Genomic DNA, 23,789 nt, shown 5'->3' on the forward strand with positions numbered 1-23,789 from the left:
GGTAGTGACCACGGATCCGGATCATGAGACTGAAATAACCAGAAGAATAAGAATGGGTTGGGGTGCGTTTGGCAGGCATTCTCAAATCATGAACAGCAGGTTGCCACTATCCCTCAAAAGGAAAGTGTACAACAGCTGTGTGTTACCAGTACTCACATATGGGGCAGAAACCTGGAGGCTTACGAAAAGGGTTCTGGTGAAATTGAGGACGACGCAACGAGCTATGGAAAGAAGAATGATGGGTGTAACGTTAAGGGATAAGAAAAGAGCAGATTGGGTGAGGCAACAAACGCGGGTAAACGACATCTTAGTTGAGATCAAGAAAAAGAAATGGGCATGGGCCGGACATGTAATGAGGAGGGAAGATAACCGATGGTCACTAAGAGTTACGGACTGGATTCCAAGAGAAGGGAAGCGTAGCAGGGGGCGGCAGAAAGTTAGGTGGGCGGATGACATTAAGACGTTTGCAGGGACAACATGGCCACAATTAGTACATGACCGGGGTAGTTGGAGAAGTATGGGAGAGGCCTTTGCCCTGCAGTGGGCGTAACTAGGCTGATGATGATGATGATGACATTGCTGGCTTTATATATTGCACTGGGTACGGTGAAATGTTGCTGCTTGCACAATATTCAACTAAACATGGTAGCCATGCTAAAGTGTCCATGCAGAACACAACTCATCCACTATTATGGACTACAGTGGAATCTCGATAAACGAAAATCGCTTCGAAACTGCCGCTGAAATAGGGCACCATCCTGATAATTGGTTGGCTCTGCAATGTCTCTCAGTAAATATAACGCCTGGTAAATGGAACCAATTTGCCTGGCACCTTGAGGCTCGATTTAAAGAGCACCCACTGTAAAAATATAGGATGTTTCCTGTTTGGAACTTTCGTAAATCTAGCCTTAAACAAAACCGCATTTCAGTGGGAGCGAAATGCAAAAGCGCCCGTGTACTTAGACAGGTGCATGTTAAAGAACCACAGGTTGTCCAAATTAATTCGGGGTTACTCGCTATGGCATGTCTCCTAATCAGAAGGTGGGTTCTGGTTCGTAAAATACAATAATTTTTAATAGCTTGCTCAGAAATTTAGCACTAAATTATGTAGATTGTTTGATGAGTCCCAATTTCTTAATTTAGTACTTTGACATTTATCATATTTATGTGCTAGTCCACGCAAAATACCACTGATCGGCCTCATTATACAAGCCACTGTGAATTAGGAATGGCTTAGTCAAGCAACTTAAACTTACAGCGCAAACAACACCTAAGACGAACCATAAAAGGAAGATACGACACACACTGGTGCTAACAACTTTATTTCTTCGTCGTCGATGCAATATAAACCCTAGGCCACACTACCGCGCAGGCACTCAGATTAGATTACAGAGATCTGCCAAATTATCACATACGCAAACGTAGGAAGTCAAATTGAGATGGATGCAGAGACAAAGATATCTTACTAATGCAATTATCGCCCTGCCTTTTTTGTGGTAGGCCTCCAAGGCAAGCCGCACATGCTCATTCTTGCTTTTGCCAAGAATCGACGTCCAATCAAGTTGTGCCTGTTGCAAGAGTTTATATGCGCACCAAGGTGCGCTCCTCTATCTACATTTTTGTTTACTTGTTGCGCATGTTCCCTGAGTCGCTCATTGACGCAATGCCCTATCTAGCCAAGCTATGTCTTACCACATGAGAGTTAATGGTATAAACCACGCCGACCGCGTACAACATGTATGAAGTATCATGCCGAATTTGGCATCCTCCTCTGCCCTTTCCGCAGGTGCGGGAGCATAGCTTTAAAAGCTTGTTCGGTGCAGAAAACGCCAAAGGAACACTATGCCTGCAAGTAACTTTCTTGAGTTGAGAGATGACCTTATGTGTTTAAGGAACCACGCAGGGAACATGCACAAAAAGTAAAGAAAAATGTAGATAGAGGAGTGCACGTTCTTGCGCATATAAACTATTGCAAAAATTGTGAGGCACGACTTGATGGGACGTCGATTCTTGGCAAAAGCATGAATGAGCTTGCACGGCTTGCCTTAGAGGCCTACCCCACAAAAAGGCAAAGTGATAATTGCATCAGTGACATAGCTTTGTCCCTGCACTCATCTGAATTTGAGTTCCTACGTTTGCATATGTGATAATTTGGGAGATCTCTGTAATGTAATGTGTGCGCCTGTGCAGTTGTGTGGCCTAGGGCATATATATGCATCGACGACGAAGAAATAAAGAGGTTGTCAGTTAGCGCCAGCGTGTGTCGTATCTGCCTTTTGTGGTCCGTCTTAGGTGTTTGCGCTGTAAGTTTTCAGTTCAGAATTATGTACCAACTTGGCCAAATGCAGTTTTACTCTTAGTCAAGAGAGCTCAATATATAGTCTGTGAAAAAATGTGGAGTGTCAGTACAAAGTAACAGTTCAAACACATGGCTCGGTAATTACAGTTCAGTATGAAACGAGATAAGATTTCTTAGCATTTCTTTCATTTACTAATTTCATTGTGTTAGGACATGTAGAATACTAGCAACTGGCATGCTTACAATGTACAGTATTCTTTTTTAAAATCCAGACAATTGTTTTACTGGGACAGAAATGTGCTTTCTTTTGGGCCCGGAAGTGAACATATTACATTTCTTACATTTGGTGTAAAATAAATTTTCTTCACTGTCCGTGTGTGTCGTGCATTTTTCCTTTCAGCAAGTAGCAACTCCTCTCGAAGGCGTTTGCTGGCCTCGGAGACACTGCAGATAAGCTAGGACGACTGTATAAAAGCTTTGCAAAGAGAGGCTCTGTGATCAGCGAAAGGAACGAAAAAATGAAGACGTGCGTTGACGGGTTCATTCGCCATTGGACCACGTGTTCGCGTGACTTGGTCGATTCAGCGGTGGCCCTGTGCCGTCGATTGGACCACGTGTGGTGAGCCCGCGGCGAAATGCTTCGTGGCGGTACGCCGCGCCTATGCAGCAGCAGACGGAACACCGCAGGCCAAGGTGTCGGACGCCGGCGTTCGCTCCGAGCAGGTGCGACGCCTGCTCGGGTGGCAGCTCACGGACGGCCGAGTTCCCTTGAGCCTTGATCGGCGGCGTTCGACATTTCGGCCTGCGATGTTCCGTCTGGTACTGCGTAAGCGTGTGACCCGCGCCACCATGCATTTCGCTACGAGGTTGCCGAACCTAAACTAAAATGCCTTTAATTCCTTCGCAATACTCCCATTGTACCTCCCAGTCAAATGGGGGTGAAGTGGGCGTATTACGGTACCCCCGTTGTGTGCCCAGTTTATGCGGACGTCAATGGGAGTTTTATCGTACGCCCTTTCAATGAGAGCAAAAAGATGTACGTACAAAAGGGAATGCGCTAGAGGACAAGCAAAAAACGCCCATCTGGGTGTTTTTTTGTTTACAGTGTACGGCGCACTAACACGTATTACGGAAATTTTGTGCTCAAAAATAGCCGTCGCATTCTTTTTATGCGGTCCCTCTCGGATATTATGGCTTTACAGGGCAAAAAGGCAATGCCGAAGCACACAGCTTATATATCTATCATGCTGGTTCACCAACCATAGTGATCGCGTCATTGAGCAGTGCCATTGGCCTCATGCAGAAGGCTAGCGAAGACATCTAGTGATTTCAAGCCTACTAGACTTGAAGTGCGTGAGAACGATGCCGGTGTATCACAAATATTTGATAGCGCCTGCCGCTTAGATGTTTCGTGGTTGCCTTAGGATGGCCGTACGCGAGCATGCGCTCTTATGTTTTACTCCCTGCACCAAGCGATCAGATAGGGAGTAGATTTGCCATTTCACGCTGGTAATACAGAGACGCCGGTTCTCTTCGTTCAATTAAAATTGATATAGGCAAAATATTTAACAACACATACACACCGCAGTTGATAATGTGCGTCGCATGTTTGCGCCCCCAAGAGATATGTCCGCGTACTGTAGTTACCTATGCACCGAAAGGCTTCCCTGACGACCTTATATGAGCAAACATTGCGTAAATTTCACAAAGTACGATCTAAAAAATCTTAATATCGTTCAGCTGCACCCGACAGCAATACATTCAAGCAGCGCCGCGCCGGATCGCGCAAGCCAGAGAGGAGGAAAGGCTCGCCGAGCGCCCTTTCCTCCTCGCCCGATGGAAACGTCTATAGAGCCCGTGACGTCGCATTGCAATCCATACTATGCGGTCTCCATACTAAGCGGAGCTGTTTTACGATAGGTTCTGGCGGTTTGTGTGCGTAGGCTGAAAAAATAGCGGCGACCCGAGACCTAAAAGAGCTAAAGCATAATGCGAGATTCTATCGCCGGGTATGCCAGAGATACGTTTAACCGCGAGAAGTATGGAAATGTACTTTGATAAAAAATATCATAATAAAGAAGTGGTTGTGGTATTACCTCGTAGCCATCGCGCCGCAAAACCAGTCTTGAGCGGCACTACGCTTTTGTTTTCACGCATTTACCGCCTCCTTCCCTTTCCGTCTCATCGTTCCTCTCCTACCTCTTCCACCTCTATCTCTCTCCTCCTCGCGTTCTTTTCACTATCGCCATCTTTAATCTTCCGCTGCGCTCTACGTTCGCTGTCATCCTTCGAAGTGCTCGTTCGCTCGGTTACGAGGGACAAAGCCGACGCTCACCGTAGGAACGCAAGCGCTGCGGTCTAAAAGGCCCTCAGGCCGGCTTTGGTGGCGGATAGATTCCACCGCGTAATAAACATTTCTGTATGCTAAGCAACCTCACACTTCGACGACACTAAACAGCTAAAGCTTTGTTTTGATCCCCGTTACAGAAGACAAAGCATGGAGTATGGTAAAGGGGAAGAGCACATTTATATGAAAAAAACAAAAAACGGATAACATAGATCAAAGCCGAATTTTCTGAATGCGTTTGCCCCAAAAAGTTGCCAATTTGCCAAGTTGCCACATTGCCAATTTTTGGCACTAACCTAGTCCCGTTCACCTCCAGCCGGTACAGGAGAAGGACACAATGGCGGCTGACAAACCGTGCCGTTGTCCCTGCATTTTTTCTATTCGAAGGCGAAGGCCAAGCGGAACGGTGGCTACGGCGGCCAGCCCCGTGGAGAGCGAGAGAGAGCGTTCTTTTGCTCCTCACGACACGAGCTCCCTGTCAACGTGCACGACGCTGATGATGATGTTACCTGTGAGGACGCGCGAGGATGAACATGGCGCTGCATTTGAGACAGAGGTGCTTTTGGTTTCAAAAGTTCAAAATCTAACGTGGTAATGAATTTGAAGCGTACGGCTAATTATTTTGTCCATTTTTATAACTTGTACAACGCCGAAAAACGGTGCAGTGCAGGCTTTCATAAGCAAGTTTCTGCATCGAACGCTTAAGCTTTTGGCGAAACGTTCTTGTATTTAATTTAGTATCTACTTGGGCATCATAAAAGGAAGAACAAAAAAAGTATTTAGTATCTCGTCAGTTACAAGGTTAATTGTAATAAACCACAAACTTCAATGCACGCTGACACCAGTCCTTTATTGCGTACATGTTACCCTCTGCAGCAGCGGCGCCTTCGCAAGATATTTTCTGGTAAGCGATCGAGGCGCGTGAGTAGAAGAAAATGAAGAACGCAGCAGGCAGCTGCCTCGTGCACTGCGCGCCCTCCGCCATTTTGCACGCGCACTGCTACTGTCTGCCAGCAACCAGCTTCTTCGTTCCACTGCGCTTAATCTAAGACAAATACGGCTAGGTTTTAGGACGCGCCCAGCGGCAAGGCCTGCTTTACCGCCGTGATATAGTCAGCGTCAAGCTGTGCCGTAGCGACGCCTCGTGTCTGTCATGACGCAAGGTTCTCAATCGGACGCCCCGGCTCTGCACGAGGATGCAGCGACGACTGGCCGCGGATTTCACCACGCAGCTCAGCAAGACAACAGGTGCGGCGTCGCTCTGCGATCGGCAGCAGCGTCCGCAAAGGGCTACGCTCGGTCTCAACCTTCTTGTGGGCGCACGATACACTTCTGGCCTCCCGGGATTTTTCCTACTGGCGGCTCTCACGGGTCGGCGTTCCTTTGGTCCGGGGAGAGTTGCCCACGCGCCTTCGTCGACGGAACGGCTGACATGTGAGTATTCGTACATGTTCTGTAAACGAAAGGAAAGTCTTTCTGAGAGAGAATGTTGAAAAGGTAGCCTTGAGATGGAGTGCTATGTGGAGAGGTGGCGCTAATCTTGGTGCCACCGTACATCGACACTGGCAGAAATCGTCGCAATAGCGATCTCAGGCATAATTTGAATATTCTTCTCAATTACTGGTAATTGGAACTAAAACAAGCGTGTGTTTTGCACACTCGGTTTGTTGACTCCTGGAACTTCTTCCTGGGCAAGTTGAAGGTTACTTAGTTACATTTGAGGCAGCGCAAAAAGAAAAACAAAAAGAACACCTGTATGATTTGCGAGTGTTTCTTGTGGTAGCGTTATCGCTCTGACTGTGATGCTTCTAAGAAGCATGCTTCTTGTAACAGAATCATGATTGGCTGGTATCTGCGCTTCACGGCAGTTCGAGCATAATGGCAAGATGGTGAATATACGCCCAAGCGCCAAAAGCACAATGTAAGTTAAATGAACACTTCCATTGTCGGTAACCAACAAAACTAAAAAGAGCGATGATATTTTTAATTGTTACTTTTGAGGTATTTAAGCATTTATGCTTAAAATGCATTACTGGGTTGAACAACAATGTAGAAGGAAACAATTAAGTTATGCAGTAACCTTTAGCAACGGTGATGCAAAGGTTCCCGACTTAATGCGAAGTGTTTTTATTTCAGCGGTAAGCAGCACAGGATAGGCGCCGCTTGTCATTCTGGCCGTGAATTGGTTGGTGCACCCCCGGCGTGGCTCTTCCCTCCAGCTTCCGCACCCAAGACGGTGGTTCACAACAGGCGTACGGAGCTGGCCGCTGGTGCAGCGTATTGTCATCCGAGGCGACGCCTTCTCCAGCCTCGGGTTCTCGAAGCCTCCGCCCACCGCCTGGCCATCGCAGCAGTATTGCGCTGTCCGAGCCGCTGTTCCAGCGGTGGGTCTTGGCGCAAGGGCGACGTGCCTCGCTTTCACTGCGCGCACTGCTTTTGCGTGGCTGGCTCCGCGTGTGGCGTCGAGAACTCCGCCGTTGTCGCCTTTGACGCGCGGCCCTGGCCCGCGGCGAGCACCACGATATCTTCAACACACGGGGACTTCCAGCACCGCGATGCCAGGCACTCCGCCGTCATTCTGACCATGGCGAATTAATTGTCACACAAGTTTTCATACTTTTCAAGCAGTACAAGGACGTCCAGGCTGTTGCTGGGGGCGTTATAGGCTTCCAGAAAATCGGTTCTGCAAACGCTGACCCGGAAGCATGACTGCGCCCTGACAATTTTGCCGATGTCGTTCCTCTCGAGGGACCGGCGAATGACGCGACTTGTCGGTGCCTTGCGCCTTTCTTGCGTAGTTTTTTCTCCTGCACTCCTGCTGCAGCTGGTATGCAGTTTTGCCCTTATTAACGCGAGATGTTGTGATTTCCTTCTTTGCGCAAATATATTGTCACTTATGCCATGTTTGTTGACTGGCTATAATTCTTGCTAAGCATTGTTTTTTCATTCTCGGAATTTTCGCCTTCCTATTACGTTAAGAGGCCTGAGGTACTATATCTTCACTTCATATACGTTGGGCTCGGTAAAATAAGGTAAAAAAGAAAGAAAAACGAAAAGAGGAAACACTTAGAGCTACGAGCTATGTCTCCAGCTAGCTTTATCTTTTGATATTTATTGATCGTGTGCTGCGTACATATAAAAGTGAGGATTTACCAAGTCGCTGAAATCGCTACACTTGGGAATCAAGCTACTCTTTGCCTCGCTGTGGTATACAAGTTTAAGAGCAATAAAGTGCCCCAGAAAGGCCGGTCAAAGTTTGAACGGTGGTCAACGCAGGTCAGCGGTGGACCTATCTTTCTCAAAGGCGCCCTTTTCATCCCCGGTGGATTACTTTAAACAGGTTATTAAGGTGACCGCACCTGCTTACGTTGGCTGCGGCTGGCTGTAAAGGAAGAAACTGTAAAGAAGAAAATGAGTGCTGTCATTTGGCGTTTCTAGCCGCCGTGGCAGGAAAGACGAGTGGAGAGATTGGAAAAGGAGGAAGGAAGAAGGAAAAGGAAAGAGAGAGGAGAGGGAGTTGTCGCGAAAGGAAGATAATAAGGTGCCTTCAAATAACTGTACAGAAACCATGGGCGTCGTAGGCGGCGTGCGTTTGCGGGTTTAGAGGAGGCTCCGCTCAGGCGGTCAGCGCGGGAGCGACCCAAAGGACATGCTGATGATGATTTGGAATTTTTATGGCGCAGCAGCCGTGCAGACTATAATGCGCCAAGAACATGATTTTCGTATTAGCTTATTTGTTTAAATGCTGTAAAATGGTGTAAATGGCCAAGTAAACATATAAAACATGATATGTGCTACAGTTCTTGTAGGATTCCTGTGGCTTTTAAAAAGTTAAAAGTATCTTCATATGGGACCAGTGGTTCATCGCTCAATAACAACATAGGATGGATAGGGATTCTTTTTTCGTAAAAAATCTTAAAATATCTTTGCCTCCATTTTTCTAAACCCGGACATGTTATTAAAATATGTAGCACGGTTAAAATTTCACCGCAGTGTTGGCATGTTGGTTGTGGTTTGTTATTAATTAAGTAACTATGTGTCAGCCTTGTGTGACCAATTATTAAGCGACATAAAATAACCTCGTAAAATCTTTGTCTGTGGCGACAACTCTGCCATTCTCGTAGAATAGGTTTTATGCAATGAAGCTTGTTAAGTTTTTCTTGATCCCACACTTTCTGCCGGTGTTTCTTAACTGCTATTTTTAAAGTGGCTTTGTAATCTTGCCAAGGTAGGCCAATATCATGTAGCTCCAAATCTTTGGTACTGAATGCCATAAAATCTGCTCTTTCATTACCGGGAATTCCTACATGACTAGGAATCCAGCAGAAAGTGACATTTAACGCTCTCTTGTGACATGTTGTGTATTGTTTTTTTTATTTTCTTCAATAGATTATTTCTAGATGGTAACCTATATGCGAGAGCTTGAAGAGAGCTCAAGGAGTCGCTAAATATAACAGATTGGTTATTTCGTCTTTTCAGGATGTCTTCAAGAGCTAACGAAATGGCATGAAGTTCTGCAGTAAAGACAGTAGCCTGACTTGGAAGTCTCATTTGTTTTTCAAATTGATTTGATGTCACTGCAGCGCCTACATTGCCATTGCTTTTTGATCCATCTGTAAAATATTTCACGCAACAATTATATTCTGATTCTATTTCTAAATATTCGCTTAGTAACGCCTCTCTTGGTGAAAATTGTTTTCTGTTTTTTGTTAACCTAAAGTCGCATTGCGCATGTTTCATCTCCCAAGGAGCAAAAGAAGGTTCATCTTGCAAGAATTTTTTTCTTACGTCGAAACATAGGTCCGCATTCAGCTTTTGGTACCTGATGAAAAAGGAAGGAATGATTGCCGGTTTGTTGCTAAAATGTGTTTCAAAGCGCGGCCTTGTAAATAGTCGTCTACAAGGATGCGTTGAACAGGACAGTACTCTCATTATGTACATGTTTCCAAGAAATAGTCTTCTGTGTTCCAAAGACAGCTGGTTGGTTTTTGCATACAAGCTTTGTACAGGAGACGTACGAAACGCGCCGGAGCACAGACGTAGTCCGAGGTGATGCACTGGATCAAGAACCTCTAATGCTGACTTTCGAGCTGAGCCGTACACAAAACATCCGTAGTCTAATTGTGATCGGACAACTGCATTGTATATGCGAAGCAGACATATTCTATCTCAACCCCATGATCGGTGGGATAGGAGCTTTATTAAATTTATGGATTTCAGAGATTTCTGTTTTACATAAGCGATGTGCGCTTTGAAGTTGAGTTTTTTGTCAAAGATCATACCAAGAAATTTGTGTTCGTTCTTTACTGTGATTTGCTGTCCTTTAATATGTAATGTTGGGTCCGGTGTGAGCCTTCGGTATTGACTGAAAGGTACGCATATTGTTTTTTCTGCGCAAAATTTAAAACCATTTTCGTTTGCCCATCGCACTATAGAATTTACACCCAACTGGAGTTGGCGTTCGCAAGTAGCCATATTACAAGAGGAGAAACAAAGTTGAATTTCATCGACATATAAAGAATACATTAAGGAAGAAGGAATAACTGTAGTTATCGAATTCAGCTTCACTAAAAATAGTGTAACGCTCAATACTCCACCTTGCGGCACTCCATTCTTCTGTATAAAACAGTTGGAGAAAGTTGGTCCAAACATTACCTGAAAAGTTCGGTCCTCCAGATAGCTTTTGATTATACAAAGCATGTGCCCTTTTATTCCGTGTCTGTGCAAGTCCATTAAAATGCCATGTCTCCACGTCGTATCATACGCTTTTGATAGGTCAAAGAAAACGGCGACGCAATGCTGCCTTTGGACGAAAGATTCACGGATTTTTGTTTCTAACCGAACTAATTGGTCGATTGTGCTGCGATTGGCTCTAAAGCCACACTGGTACTGATCAAGTAACCCGTTACTTTCCAAAAGGTGTACAAGCCGTTTGTTAACCATTCTTTCGAATGTTTTTCCTAAACAACTGGTTAAGGCAATGGAGCGATAACTGTTAGGATCAGAGCGTGCCTTTCCAGGTTTTAGAAGTGGTAGAACTATCGCCTTCTTCCATGCTTTTGGAAAATAGCCTTCTGCCCACAACCTGTTGAAGAGGTGAAGGATTGTGTCGTACGTGTTCATGTGTAGGTGTCGCAGCATTTCGTAGTGTATGTTGTCCGGGCCTGCTGAATGGCTCTTCCCTAAATATATTGCATCGAAGAGTTCAGTTTTTGTAAAAGGACAGTTATATGGCTCAGTACTATTCAGAGATATCCGAAGATCTTTCTTTTCTGCCGTGGCCTTTATCTTAAGAAACTCGGGCGTGTAGTGAGCGTCACTCGAAATTCCAGCAAAGTGCTCGCCAAGTATATTTGCTTGCCCTTTAAGATCCGTTTCCTCGTCGAATATAGGGAGTGTATATTCTGTATGAACACCGTCTATTTTTCTCACTTTCTCCCAGACTAATTTACTTGTTGTTTGACTGTTTATAGAGCTCACATATTTTACCCATGATGTTCTTTTTGCTATCCGTCTTTCTCTTCTAGCCTCACTGCGCTTTTGTTTAAAAAGCAATAAATTTTCGAAATTTGGGTACCTGTTAAGTCGAGAGCATGCACAGTTTTGTTTCCTACGAGCTTTATCACATGCTTCATTCCACCACGGTTTTGGTCTACGTGGAAGTTTTCCTTGTGAAAGTGGTATGGAGTTTTCAGCTGCATCTAAAATTTGTTTCGTTATCGCATCACATAGGTCGTCAATATTGAGTGCGATGACATCATCAATCCTTATTTCGGAGCTTTCCAAAAAAAACTGACCAGTCTGCTTTACCCAGCTTCCATCTCTGTCTTCGTACTGGCGTTGTTGGAGGCGCGTCGATCGGCTTGAGTATTATAGGGTAGTGGTCGCTGCCACGTGGGTTTTCCCTCACGTCCCAAATAAAAAATCCAGCAAGTGACGGCGTGCCACAGGAGAGGTCAATGCTTGAAGTAGATTGTGATTTAGCAATAAAATATGTTGGCTTTCCATCATTAAAAAGGTACAGATTGCAGTTGTCTAAAAATTCTTCTACCATTTTCCCCCTTGCGTCAGTGTGGTTACTGCCCCAGATGTTATTATGAGCATTAAAATCATCCAATAAAAGGAAAGGTTCTGGAAGTTCTTTCACGAGATTTTCTAATTCTTTTATTGTGATATTCTTACCTGGTAGTAAGTACAGGGAGCATACTGTTATTGTTTTCCCTATCTGAACCTTAACTGCAACAGCTTCTAAGTTGGTGTTAAGCTTCACTTCGCGTACTGGGACTCCTTGAGCAACCACTATAGCGACTCCTCCAGATGCGACTGACGCCTCTTCCCTATCTTTGCGAAAGATGCTATATCGACGCAGAGGTTGTTTATGGCAACCTTTCAAATGAGTTTCTTGCAAACACATAACAGAAGCCTCAGCATCCTCGAAAAGATCGTAAATGTCATCAATATTGGTTCTTAGACCACGGCAGTTCCACTGCACAATAGTAGCCATATTTGATGATGTGGATTATCAAGTACTTCACGAAGAGATTCTATGTAAGAGGTCACAAAGATGACTTATGTGAATGAGCAAGAAACTTGCTAAAATGTTTTGTAGGTCACTTCTCCTTAGCAGGAGGAATGACCGGAAGTCTACCCCCTTTGTGTTTTCCAGGGGGAATACCCGACTTTTTGGTTTGCCTACCAGATGTAGGCTCTTTTGTTTGATTCGTGTCCGGCGGACACACTTCCATCATATCATCGCCCTTTGGGCGTTCATCGTTGATGGTGCTTGGAGAAGGTGCCGTCTTCTTGGAAAGAAAGCGGTCCTTCAGCACCGGCGTTGAGACCTTCGTGGCCTCTACCACGTGCTGACTGCCGTCAGCCTCAGCAGAAGCCTCTGGGCCTCTTGGGAGAGGGTTGCGACGAGCGTCTGTTATTTCACTGGGTGAGGAGGGCCGGAGAGCTGAAACCTTGTCCAGCAGCTCCACCTGGGTTCCAATTGACACCATCGGCGGCGCACGCCCTCTGTGCACAGCCTGTGCGTAAGTACCTCTATCGGCAAAAGCGACTCTCTTTTTTGGCTTCAATGTATGATATGTTCTCCCGTACCTTCAATGCAATCACTTCTTTTTCTTTTTTCCACTGAGGACAAGATCTGGAAAATGCCGCGTGCTGACCCGCGCAATTTGCGCAGCACAGCTCGTTTGTGCACGTTTCATCACCGTGGTCTGGTTGACCGCATTTAGCACAGGTTGCTCTTCCGCGACATGACTGGGAGCCATGCCCATATTTCTGACACCGAAAGCACCGGCGGGGATTGGGCAAATATGGTCTTACTCTAAGGTACAGGTAAGCAGCCTTAACGGCACTTGGAAGTGTTAAGGAGTTGAAGGTCAGCACAATGTGTTTGGTCGGAGTTTCAATGTTATTTTTTCTAAATTTAATTCGTCTTGCACATAGAACACCCTGATCTCTCAAGGCTTCTTCGATTTCCTCGTCTGTGCACTTAAGGAGTTCTGTATCTGAAATCACACCTTTCGCGTAGTTCAGTGTCCGATGTGGTGAGACAGACACACTGTTCTCACCGATCTTCTCAAGTTTCTTAATCTGCCTGCTATGCTCAGCCGTCATAACTTCGAGCAAGAGGTCTCCAGAAGTCATTTTCTTGGCTTTGTAGGTCTCGCCAATACACTCGTTAAGTGCTTTGGCGATGAGGAAGGGGGACATGTCTTGAATTTTTTGTTCAGTTTCAGACGTGATGACAAAAAATTTTGTGAAGCAATCACTAGGTTTATTGAAATTCATTACCTCGGTCCGGTGCCTTTTCGGCCTCCGATCAGGTTTTGTTGAAGAGGGGGTTCTGTCCATGAAATTACATATAAGTTCGGCAGCTAAGCTGGCCGCCCACCATGGAGCCCAACACGGGAGTGTTTTAAAACCACTAGCCATACATAACTGCTATAACCATATAACCATGACCAAGGAAGGCCACGCCCACATGGTTAACCCTAGCCGCCCGGAAACTTGGAAATGAAATGAAGTAAATAGGAGACAGGAAAGGTCAAAAGTGAAAGAGAAAGACAAAGATTTGAGTAGAGAGAGACAGGAAAAGGCGACTGCCGATTTCCCCCGGGTGGGTCAGTCCGGGGGTGCCGTCTACGTGAAGCCGAGGCCAAAGAGGTGTGTTGCCGCCGCCGGGGGGCCGTAAAGGTCCAAACACCCGGCATTGGCTCAACCCCCAGGATCCCCTTTTCCCCGGACACGGCTAAGCCGCGCACGGCTACACGCGGGAGGGTCCAACCCTCGTGTGCTCGGGTCCGTGGTGTCGCAACACACCAAACGCCTGCTGACGCAGACTCCCCTGCGGGGGCCAAAAGGACATGCGATGAGCTGAGTGGCATAGTAGCAGTGCGCCGGAAAAGTTTCGAATCTACTGAGATTGCCACGTCGAGTCTCTGGGAAAGAACGGGGGCTTGTGGGAGGAATACGCGGTGGAAAGGAGCGGGTTGGTCCCTAACGGGATGTTGACCTCACTAAAAAGGCTTAGGCGTCGTTGCGACGATATACAGAAGTGGCATGACCCTGTGGAGTATAGACACCGAAAAAAATATGCTCAAGTTTAGCACTTTGCGACGTGTCGGGGCCTGTTTTTCAAATCAATCAATCAATTAATCAATCAATCAATCTCCAATGCTTATTTTTGATGAAATCAAATACAAGATGGGTATAAGTACACATTCGGAGGTGCCGAAGTAACAATTGTCGGGGGGACACCCTAACAAGACTTGAAAAGCGGATAGTAGGATCGTGGCAAACAGTGAGTCATGTCATATATTATACAATTTGTACATCATCATCGGAAATAAACGGTAAGAGAAAAAATCTATTAAATATATCACAAGTATAATCACACAGTTGAAAAAAAAATTGAAGAAATCCTAAATTTTAACTCGCAGAAATTCGAACGAGGCTAAATAGCATGTAAACCTGACAACGAGGAGTAGTATTAATTATTGGCGAAATTCAGTGACTCGGCAATTGAACAGTACATTGCATTGTGGTAAACCAGTACAAAATCTAATTAATTCTAGGTTTGTTAAATTATACCATGCGTCAGATAAAGTGTTCATGAAACGCTCCTTTGTTCTACGCTTGAATGTTAATAATGTACATGACTTCATATCAGATGGTATAGAATTCAAAACAGAAATGCCTGAAAACTTGCCGGTAAATTTCCCATAATTAGTTCTTGCTGTTGGAAGGAGAACATTGAGTTCTGCTGAAAACCTTGTGTTGTTTTAATGGATGAGGCTAGAGCGAGCAAAACCTGTAATATTAAACTCGGTATACATAAGACGGAACATAAGTTGTGACAGCTTATGATTGAATAACCCGCGTAAAGGTAAAACATTTAGGGAACGGAAAATGGGAGCAGAGGGAGATGTATGCGATTGGAATGCAATTAATCGTAATCGTAAGCTTCTAGCTGATGAAGGTGTGCGGCATATGTATTACCCCAAGATGACAGGCAGTATGAGAGATGACTGTATATGTACGCATAATATAAAGACATAGGAATGGTTTGCTTAAAAAAAGAGCGCGTTTTTATGATTATGTGAATACCAAATGAGATTTTTTGAATAAGGGATTGAATATGGCGCTGGAACTTTAGGTTCTCATCTATAGCTACACCAAGAAATTTAGTAGACTCGGATCTTGCAAATACATTAATATTTAGAGACACTACTAGAGTCAATGTGCAAAGTTTTTGAAGAATGGAATACCATAAATGTTGTCTTAGATGCGTTAATGGTTAGCTTATTTTTTACACACCATGAATGAACATTAGCTAGGTGAGCGTTAAGTTTATCCTGCAATGCGAATAAATTTTTATCAGATGCGAAAATAGTGCCAAGTATTGATGCCAGTGGGACGCTTGTATTTACGGTGTTTGATGAGGAGAAGACACCATTAACTTCAACTATATATGGTCAGTCTATTAGGTAGTTGCGAATTAATTGTAAAGGCGGGCAAGAAATGCTATAAGATTCAAATTTACTTAAAAGAATACGATGCTTAATTGTATCAAACGCCTTAGTGAAATCAATAAGGAGAGCACCGACTAAAAGACCTTGATCGATGGCTAATTTAACCCTCTGAGTAAAAGTAATAAGCGCTAGTTCAGTTAAAAAATTGTCACGAAAACCAAATTGATCAAGAGTTAAAGATTAAATTTGAATTAGAGTTTAGTTAAGCGATTGTGTATTAGGTTTTCGATCATATTACTAAGGAAATACAAAATGCTGATAGGACGATAATTACTCATGTACTTACTGTCACCTTTCTTAAATACTGCGATTACTTTACCTGTCTTGAGGAAGTTAGGAAAGATGGCATCTATAAATAAACTGTTTGCCATATGTGCTAACGTCGTTAGACACAAGCGTAATGCTAAAGGGGCGTGTCAAGTCGAGGCCTGGACCGGATGTTTTAAGAGAACTGATAATATTACATACTTCTAGCGATGTTGTGGGGAACAGGGAAATTAAAGAAGAGAAGAAAGTGAAACGGCAAAACAAGAGTGAGGGGAGAGCTGAACATGCTAGAAGGCCTCGAATAATTTTGTCATTTTTTCTAAGGAGGATATATGTGTACACGCATGGAAAGGCGCGAAAATATTAAATTGAGTGGTATGAGTGACGTAGGGAAGAGTTGGAAAAGGAGGCATAGGTAAGCTTAAGAAACCAGGTTGGCTGCCCTATTGCGAGTGAGTGATGATGATATGTAGTGTTTAATGGCGCAAGGGCCAGGTGTGGCCAAAGAGCGCCATGACAAGTGGTGATGTTGACGATGTATTATGGAGATGTGACTTGGCTGTAAAGTGGCCTAAAAATAGTAGCTGTAAAGTGCATAAAATCTACGTGATATAAAATTATGACGATGACTAATGACGAATACTGTGAACATTAAAATCCATCGTAAAAGAATGACATAGCATTGAAAATATATGAGATGATAAAAATACCTGGAGCACTGTTGCCTCACCGGAGCCCTTGAAACACAAGGGCCTAGAGGCACGTGCTATACAAAAGAACTATCACAGCGCCATCCTCCGAAGAGAGGAGACGCTATGAACGTATGGGGCTAATTACATGTAACACAACATCTTTCAGATAACTTAGGACTGCGTTGGTGTCAAATAGCGGTTCTTGGCCGAGTAACATTACTGGATGAAGGGGGATCTGCTGCTGGTATGCTAGGGGAAAATGTTTCTTTCTCTCAGATTCGGCTAGCCGACACTCCAGGAGGACGTGGAGGACGGTCAGCCTCTCCCCGCATCTACCACAGGTTGGTGAGTGAGTGAGTGAGTGAATAAACTTTTATTTGGTCCAGCAAAGCGCGATAAAACGCGCACCCGGCTAATCCCACGACGGGACTGACAGATCTAGTCTGCCGGCCCGATCGCGGGCCCGCTGAACGGCCAGGATCTGGTCCTCAAAGACGGGACTTCGCAGGAGCGCGTCCCACTCTTCCTTGGTGAACTTCTGGCCCAGCGACCCGCACTCCCAGAGCATATGAGGCAACGTAGCTACCTCACCACAGAACATGCAAGAACAATTCGCATAAATCTCGGGATATATGTTATTAAGGGACGCCGGATTTGGGTACGAGTTCGTTTGCAGAAGTCTTAGTGTGACCGCCTGCGGCCTGCTAAGCTTGGAGTGAGGCGGGGGAAAAATTCTTCTCTCTAAGTAAAAGAATTTAGCGATTTCGTTGTGTGTGAAAGGAGCGTCTCTGTGTCCGGGGAGAGAATCGCCCGATCCGAGGGCAGCGCGGTCGGTAATGCCACGCGCAGCCTCGTGGGCAGACTCGCTGAGGTTCAGAGGAACCCCCTCAATCGGCCCGACGTGTGCAGGGTACCAAATAATCGAGTGCATGGAGGTGTTGCCGTGTTTGGCGCCTTTCAGAATTTGAACTACCTGCCGGGCTACCCGCCTTTCTGGAATGCCCTGATGGCGGCTTTCGAATCGCTATACACCCTGTCTCTCCGACCGTCTTGCATGGTGAGTGCAATGGCCACTTGCTCGGCCACCTCTGGGTACGTCGTCCGGAGGGAAGCACAGTTGATGACCTTGCCCAGGGTGTCAACGACGGACACCGCCAAAGCCTTGCCGCCCTATTGCGAAACCCAGTACCCAATATCCAGTGCCACGCCGGATTATGGGCCCAGTGTCGCACGCTGGATGCTGGGGCGATGGGTTGGCGCGGCGTGCTGGGAGGCGCAGGGTACTAGTCTTAAACACAGCTCTAGCGCGTTAAATAGGCGGTGCCTGGCCACAGGATATATTGATTTTGAATACATAAAGCAACAGAAAGCGTTTTAGTGCAATAAAAAAAAGAAAAGAAAGTAAAAACGACAATGCCTCGATCACGATTCGATCTCCGCACCTACACAGATTCCGAGCACGGTACTTTACCACTAAGCCACTTTTTTTGTATTATTCCGCGTCTTCCTTATGCTTTTAACATAACAGGTACCACGCACTGAAGCGTTGTTCTCTTACAGCTTTTCTAACGCACACACACAGAGAATCGCACATCTATATAAGTACCCGTCCTTGCTGCAGGCGCTTCTGCCACACCTGCCATCTCTTTCTAAAGTCATCTTCGCCGCCCAGCAGCGAATTTGTATGTACAAAAGCATCACAAAAATGCGTCCACGCAGGTTTCACGTTTTCTAGAGCTAGGACGTAGTCAGTTCGTGATCTCCAAATTGCACACAAACCTAGTAATACCAGGGTTTCAACACTGCTGTTAATTTTGCCATCTTCCAGTCTCAGAAATTTTATGTTATCCCAATTTGGAGATATCTATACGTCAACGCCACGCCAGCAGATGGGCATGAATGGATAATTTGCCATGTCAAGATCGAGAAGCAGTTTTAGGGTCACAGACATACGTGTCGCATAACGAGACGTTCATTTGAGGGATCGCTAGCCGTTTCTGCGCAAGAGCGAGTAAGAGCGGGCGTGAGAGAAAAAATCAGGGGGCTTTTGCTCCTTAAATATGTGACTCTGCCTAGGCACTGCAGAGGAGGTTTCTTAGCACGTCTTGTATGCGTTTGTCCCATGCCGGCATTGTGTTGTGCGGTCCGTTTTTTTACTCTCCGCCGCCGGCTGCCCCCGGGTTGAGGCAGGGCAGGGACGCCCCTGCCCTGTATTGGGTTCAGGATAGGCTAGGCGTGGACACTATCACGAGAGCGGCCGATCTCGCTGAGGAGTACGTTACTCGCCGTGAGGAATTCGAAGGCAACGAAGCTCCTAAGAAGGAGAAGAAAAAATACAGACCCGGCAAGCCAGAGGGATGGTCAAAATCAAGTCAGTATAAATCAAAGGAAAAGACAGATTCGGTGAAAAGCAATAACGAGAAGAGCAAAGGAAAGGAGCAGTCACACGAACAGAGGGCAGAAAGGCAAAAGAAAAAATCTTTTGAGGCAATGAAATCAGTAGTTTGCTACAACTGCCAGCCAACGGGGCATATCTCCGTGGGTTGCGAAAATCTCAGACTAGTGTTGATGTCACTAACTAGTAACGAGAAAAATATGAAATTGCTAGAGCCGTACATTCGAGACCTCGTGGTGAACGGCAAAACCGTGTCGGGTGCTTCGCTACTCGGCAGCCACAATGGACGTGGTGCACCAGTCGTACGTAGAGGAAAGCCAGTTCACGGGAGAATGTGCTTGGATAAGGCAAGCCATTGAGGCCTCCAGTGTTTGCCTCCCTCTGCCAAAGATTCGTATCGAAGGCCCTATTAGAGTACTGGACACTGAAGCGGCCATCTCGGCACATCTTCCGCCACAGTCTCCATATTTGTTGTCTAAGAAATCTGAGGATGTGCTGTGACGCAGATGAATCGGCTTTAGTGAGAGAATAGTGCAAGCCATAACTCGTTCCAAGGCAAGGGAGATCGCGGCCAAGGTAGTGTACGGAGGTCCAATGATGGAGGAAACAGCTTTGACGGATGATCCGTTGTAAGATTTGTCGGACGTAGCTGTCGGGATAAACTTGGGACGACAGGACTAGGCGAGCAGGCTTTAATTGCAGGATTTACATTTAAAACAGGACATACATTGGCAGCCTAGCGCGACTCCCATATGGAGCCTGCAAAACTAACATACAGCAAACAGTTTACGAGCACACAGCTCACTACTACATTTCGAGCATGACAGAGCACTCAGCTCCCGACAACGAGCACGACACGAGCACTCTCTAGCAGCCGGCAAACGCTGCTTATAAGCTCTCCGCTTGACGTCATAGTTCGACTTCATTGTTCGGCGTGGACGGAGGGGGAATGGTCGGGAATGTTCGTCCACTCATTGTAAACTTGCCGCCGCCCCGCAGTATCGTTTACGCCCACACACACGCAAACACACAGGTGCGTAGGTCTGGAGCCGACGACAGAGGGGCGCCGTTCCGCAGTATCGTTTACGCCCACACACACAAAGGCTCCGGAGTCAACGACCGAGGGCTTCGTAGAACTGTGCTCCGTCTCGGGTGGCGCGGCGGAGTACTACATTCCTGAGCTGACCGCGCGCCACGTGGCTGCCGGTCATCCGCAGTTCTCGGAAGGGCTTCCTGTCTGCTGGGCTTGGAACACGTGCAGCGGCTGAAAGCTGGCACGTTGCCACCCCGTACGGCCATTCCTAACAGCTCCTCCATGGCCCGGAAAATCTCGCCTGGCCAGTGCTGGCAACCGCTGGGCAGGAAGAGAATGGCTGGCGAGCAAGACGATGGCTTTGCTCTCTGCAACCCCTGCGTACTTGGAATGCCTTCAACCATCTTACAACAACTGGCACAGAAGAGCCGACCCGGCAACACAATACCGCTCAGCGTTCAAACGCCCGGAATCAGCTGCTAACCCACCAGGCCTCCTATCACAATTCCAATGCAAGTCACTCAACTGGGAATCCCAAATTTTGCCCCAAAATTTCGTGCCGCCAAAGCGAGCGTTCACGTTCCCCTTTCAGTTCGACCAAACCTGACTGTCGTGCTGCACAAGAGTAAAGGTTTACGCAGAATTAAACCGAATCCTTTCAAACACCAATACCCAAACATAACATAAGCAGCCTAACTTCACGAACAGCCTGTTCTTACCCTATCGCAGTGGCGTACTTATCTCACGTACTTTTGCCATTGAACAGTCTGGCCAACTCACAGGTACGCAATCACAATCGCGCTAGCTTTGTGGTCCCTATTCCGAACACGTGCTTGCATCATACAAAGTTTTCATCACGCTGACTCACATTTGTTCCTTTAGTCCACACAGGACACGTGACTTAAACGAACAATTAAACTCGCGGGACTTACACACTCTGCAGAACTCTTAAAATGATGCGTCTTCTACTAACTCTTTCCACGCACGCTCACTAAAGAAGTCAGAATACGGCTGCCCTCAACACACACCAGTAACCCGGTCATAAATCCGCTTCCTTCCGCCCACACAGGACACGCGCTAATGGAACTAAAAACGCTTCTCCGTGCAAATCACGCACTTACTGAAAATCTACGCGCTTAACCTTAGAAAATTCAAAAACACTTAAAAAGAAAGAAGGTTAAATAACACACACGCGCGTTACGATAGGCCTCTCAACGATAACCTTGACCTTCAGGTTACTCACACATACACAAAAGAAAGCATGTGTACTTATTAATGAACATCTCACGAGACTACAGCTAGGTTTACATAAAACGCATCTTTCAAATCTTGGAGCTTCTCAAACGAAAACACAAACAAAGCTCAAACCTTACACATTGAAAGAAATCCTAGTCTCAAATCGCGAAAACTTTCCGATGCTCAAAATAAAAAACAAAACACTTCATTTCTACGGAAGCGCTTTTGGCCTCCCTTTCCAAACGCTTATGTCTGACTCATACTTTGAGCCGCAGCCGAGGTGGTCGCGGTTTAAACGCTACTCTGGTTATGGAGGAACAACAAAAGGGATGACTCACTATCAGCTCCCCCAAGACGTTACGGTCTCCTGCCAATTTGCGTCCTCGCGCCCCGCTTTGAACATGACCTCGACTGACCGCGTCGCTACTCCCCACCTGGTCTCGTCTTGCCACCTTGCGCTTCTTTGTACTGCACGCTGAGCTTCGAAGAGAACGACGGAACGACGAGGAATTTGACTGCCCCGTGCCCTTTGTCCGCGTCCGTGCAGAACAAAATTCTCGGTCCCCCTTTGACCGGTGGCTCGAACGTTTTCGATGCGTCAACATCGTCAGTGACGACCGCACCTTTTTCCTCGCGCCCTGCCCTTTTGGGTTTCTCGCCATCTTTGGCGGCGCTACATTAGTTACCGTCTTTCGGTCTTTACCGCGCTTTTTATTTCGGCGCTTTCTCTTTGCACTCGCTTTCATGTCGCCTTCTCGTGCCTCGTGCTGGCCGGTACACATTTCGTCGGCCCGGATCGGTCTCTTACCCGCACAGTCTGAGTGATTTACATTTAAATCTACTCTCACTTTGCCTCGACTGGCGGACAGCCCAACCGACTCTGGAACAATGCAGCAGGCTTTACTCGAGTTAGACAACTCGCACTCTTGCGAACTGCCCTCTACTACATTGCCCAGCTCACGCGGTGCATCTGCACACAGCCCGTCGGTATCGATCGCTGTCTCACGCGCACAGTCCAAATGATTAACAACTTAATCATCCCTATCTAAGCTATCTAGACTGGCGGAGAGCCGCACCGATCCCTGAACAATGCAGTTGTTCTCTCGTGAGCTACGGAGCTCGCCACCCCGAGAACTATTCTCAACTGCATCGCTCAGCTCGCACTTCTCTTCGGCACGGAGATCTGACTCGACATGCGTGCTCGCGTCTGTCAGGTCCGCAGTATTCTGTACCTCGCTAACGACCTCGCTACCATGAGATGCGACGCACACGCGCGGTAACTGTGCCAATTTGTTCGCAGCTGGCCTAGCTGTCTCTACAGTCCTCTGTTGGCACAGCACCTCGTCGCTCTCACTCTGGCCTTTAACGGCCTCTGTTGCCACTAAGGCTTCGTTAGCTGCTAGCACTTCGAGTTCACCTATGAACGTGCTGCTACACTCACAGGTACTACTACTTTTTTCGGCTTTCGACGAAAATCTGCAATCTACTTCCTCACACTTTCGCTGCGTCCAGCCTACAGATTTCTCCAGCCGCTGTTGACTTCGTGCGCTTAACTGCTGCAAATCCTCAAGCTGTTTCTGTACTGCTGTCATGAACGACTCCAAAAAATCTACAAGCTATGAACCAAGGGCTCGTCACCCCGGAGGGAAATTATGCTGCTGAAACGCCGATCCCTCGCCCAGTGGCTGCTGGCCTCTGCGCGTCGGTATGTTCCTCCGATGCTGTTATGGTTGGCTTGTAACACTCCGGGCGAAAAGGATGCTCAACCACCATGACTCATCGAAACGGAGGATGGACTCCTAATTTGCTATGGTTCTAGAGAGGTTGCCGGTCTGGCGGGCATACCGCAGTGTTCACAGGCCCCTGTGTGTGTGTGCGTGAAAACCCTTTCCGCGAACTGCCCGCCTCAAGGGGAGACCCTTTCAGCGAACCAACGTCGCCCAGGAGGTAAGGAGCAGCCGCAAAGGAACAACGGGGAGATGCAACGTCGCCCAGAAGGAAAGGAGCAGCCGCAAAGGAACGACGGGGAGATGCAACGTCGCCCAGAAGGAAAGGAGCAGCCGCAAGGCGCTAACGGGAACGGGCAACGTCGCCCAGGAGGAAAGGAGCAGCCGCAAAGCACCAACGGGGAATCAGGGTATGTCACGTGTGGTGACGTGAGCAAGATCCCGCCTACGATTTTAGTGGACCTATTTAAAGGGACACTAAAGGTTACCAGAAAGTCAAGTAAAAGTGGTAGAGCAATGTTCTAGAACGTCTAAGGCGTCAATATAATCGCGAACACAGCTTTAGTAACCGAGAAATTGAGGTTAATGCATGACACGATTTGAGACCCCCCAGCGACATTCCGGTACTAGCCCGATGACGAAAGCACTCCTCATAATTTGTGTTACTAATACTCAACTACCCGTATTAAAAATATCATTTCATTCGATTATAAGACGGAAGAAAATGCTACTTGTCTACGTCTATTCGATT

At 46.6% G+C, this 23,789-nt stretch overlaps 1 long non-coding RNA gene across 1 annotated transcript; it reads left to right on the forward strand.

Annotated features, from left to right (window-relative positions):
* Nucleotides 1-5,562: 5,562 nt before the first annotated feature.
* Nucleotides 5,563-7,552, forward strand: LOC129381213 (uncharacterized). Its single transcript, XR_011892317.1, has 2 exons — nucleotides 5,563-6,080; nucleotides 6,783-7,552. It is a non-coding gene; the product is annotated as an uncharacterized lncRNA (long non-coding RNA).
* The last annotated feature ends 16,237 nt before the right edge of the window (nucleotides 7,553-23,789 follow it).

The sequence above is a fragment of the Dermacentor andersoni genome, chromosome 1 (genome assembly GCF_023375885.2).
Source record: "Dermacentor andersoni chromosome 1, qqDerAnde1_hic_scaffold, whole genome shotgun sequence".
In the NCBI taxonomy this organism is placed as follows: domain Eukaryota; kingdom Metazoa; phylum Arthropoda; class Arachnida; order Ixodida; family Ixodidae; genus Dermacentor; species Dermacentor andersoni.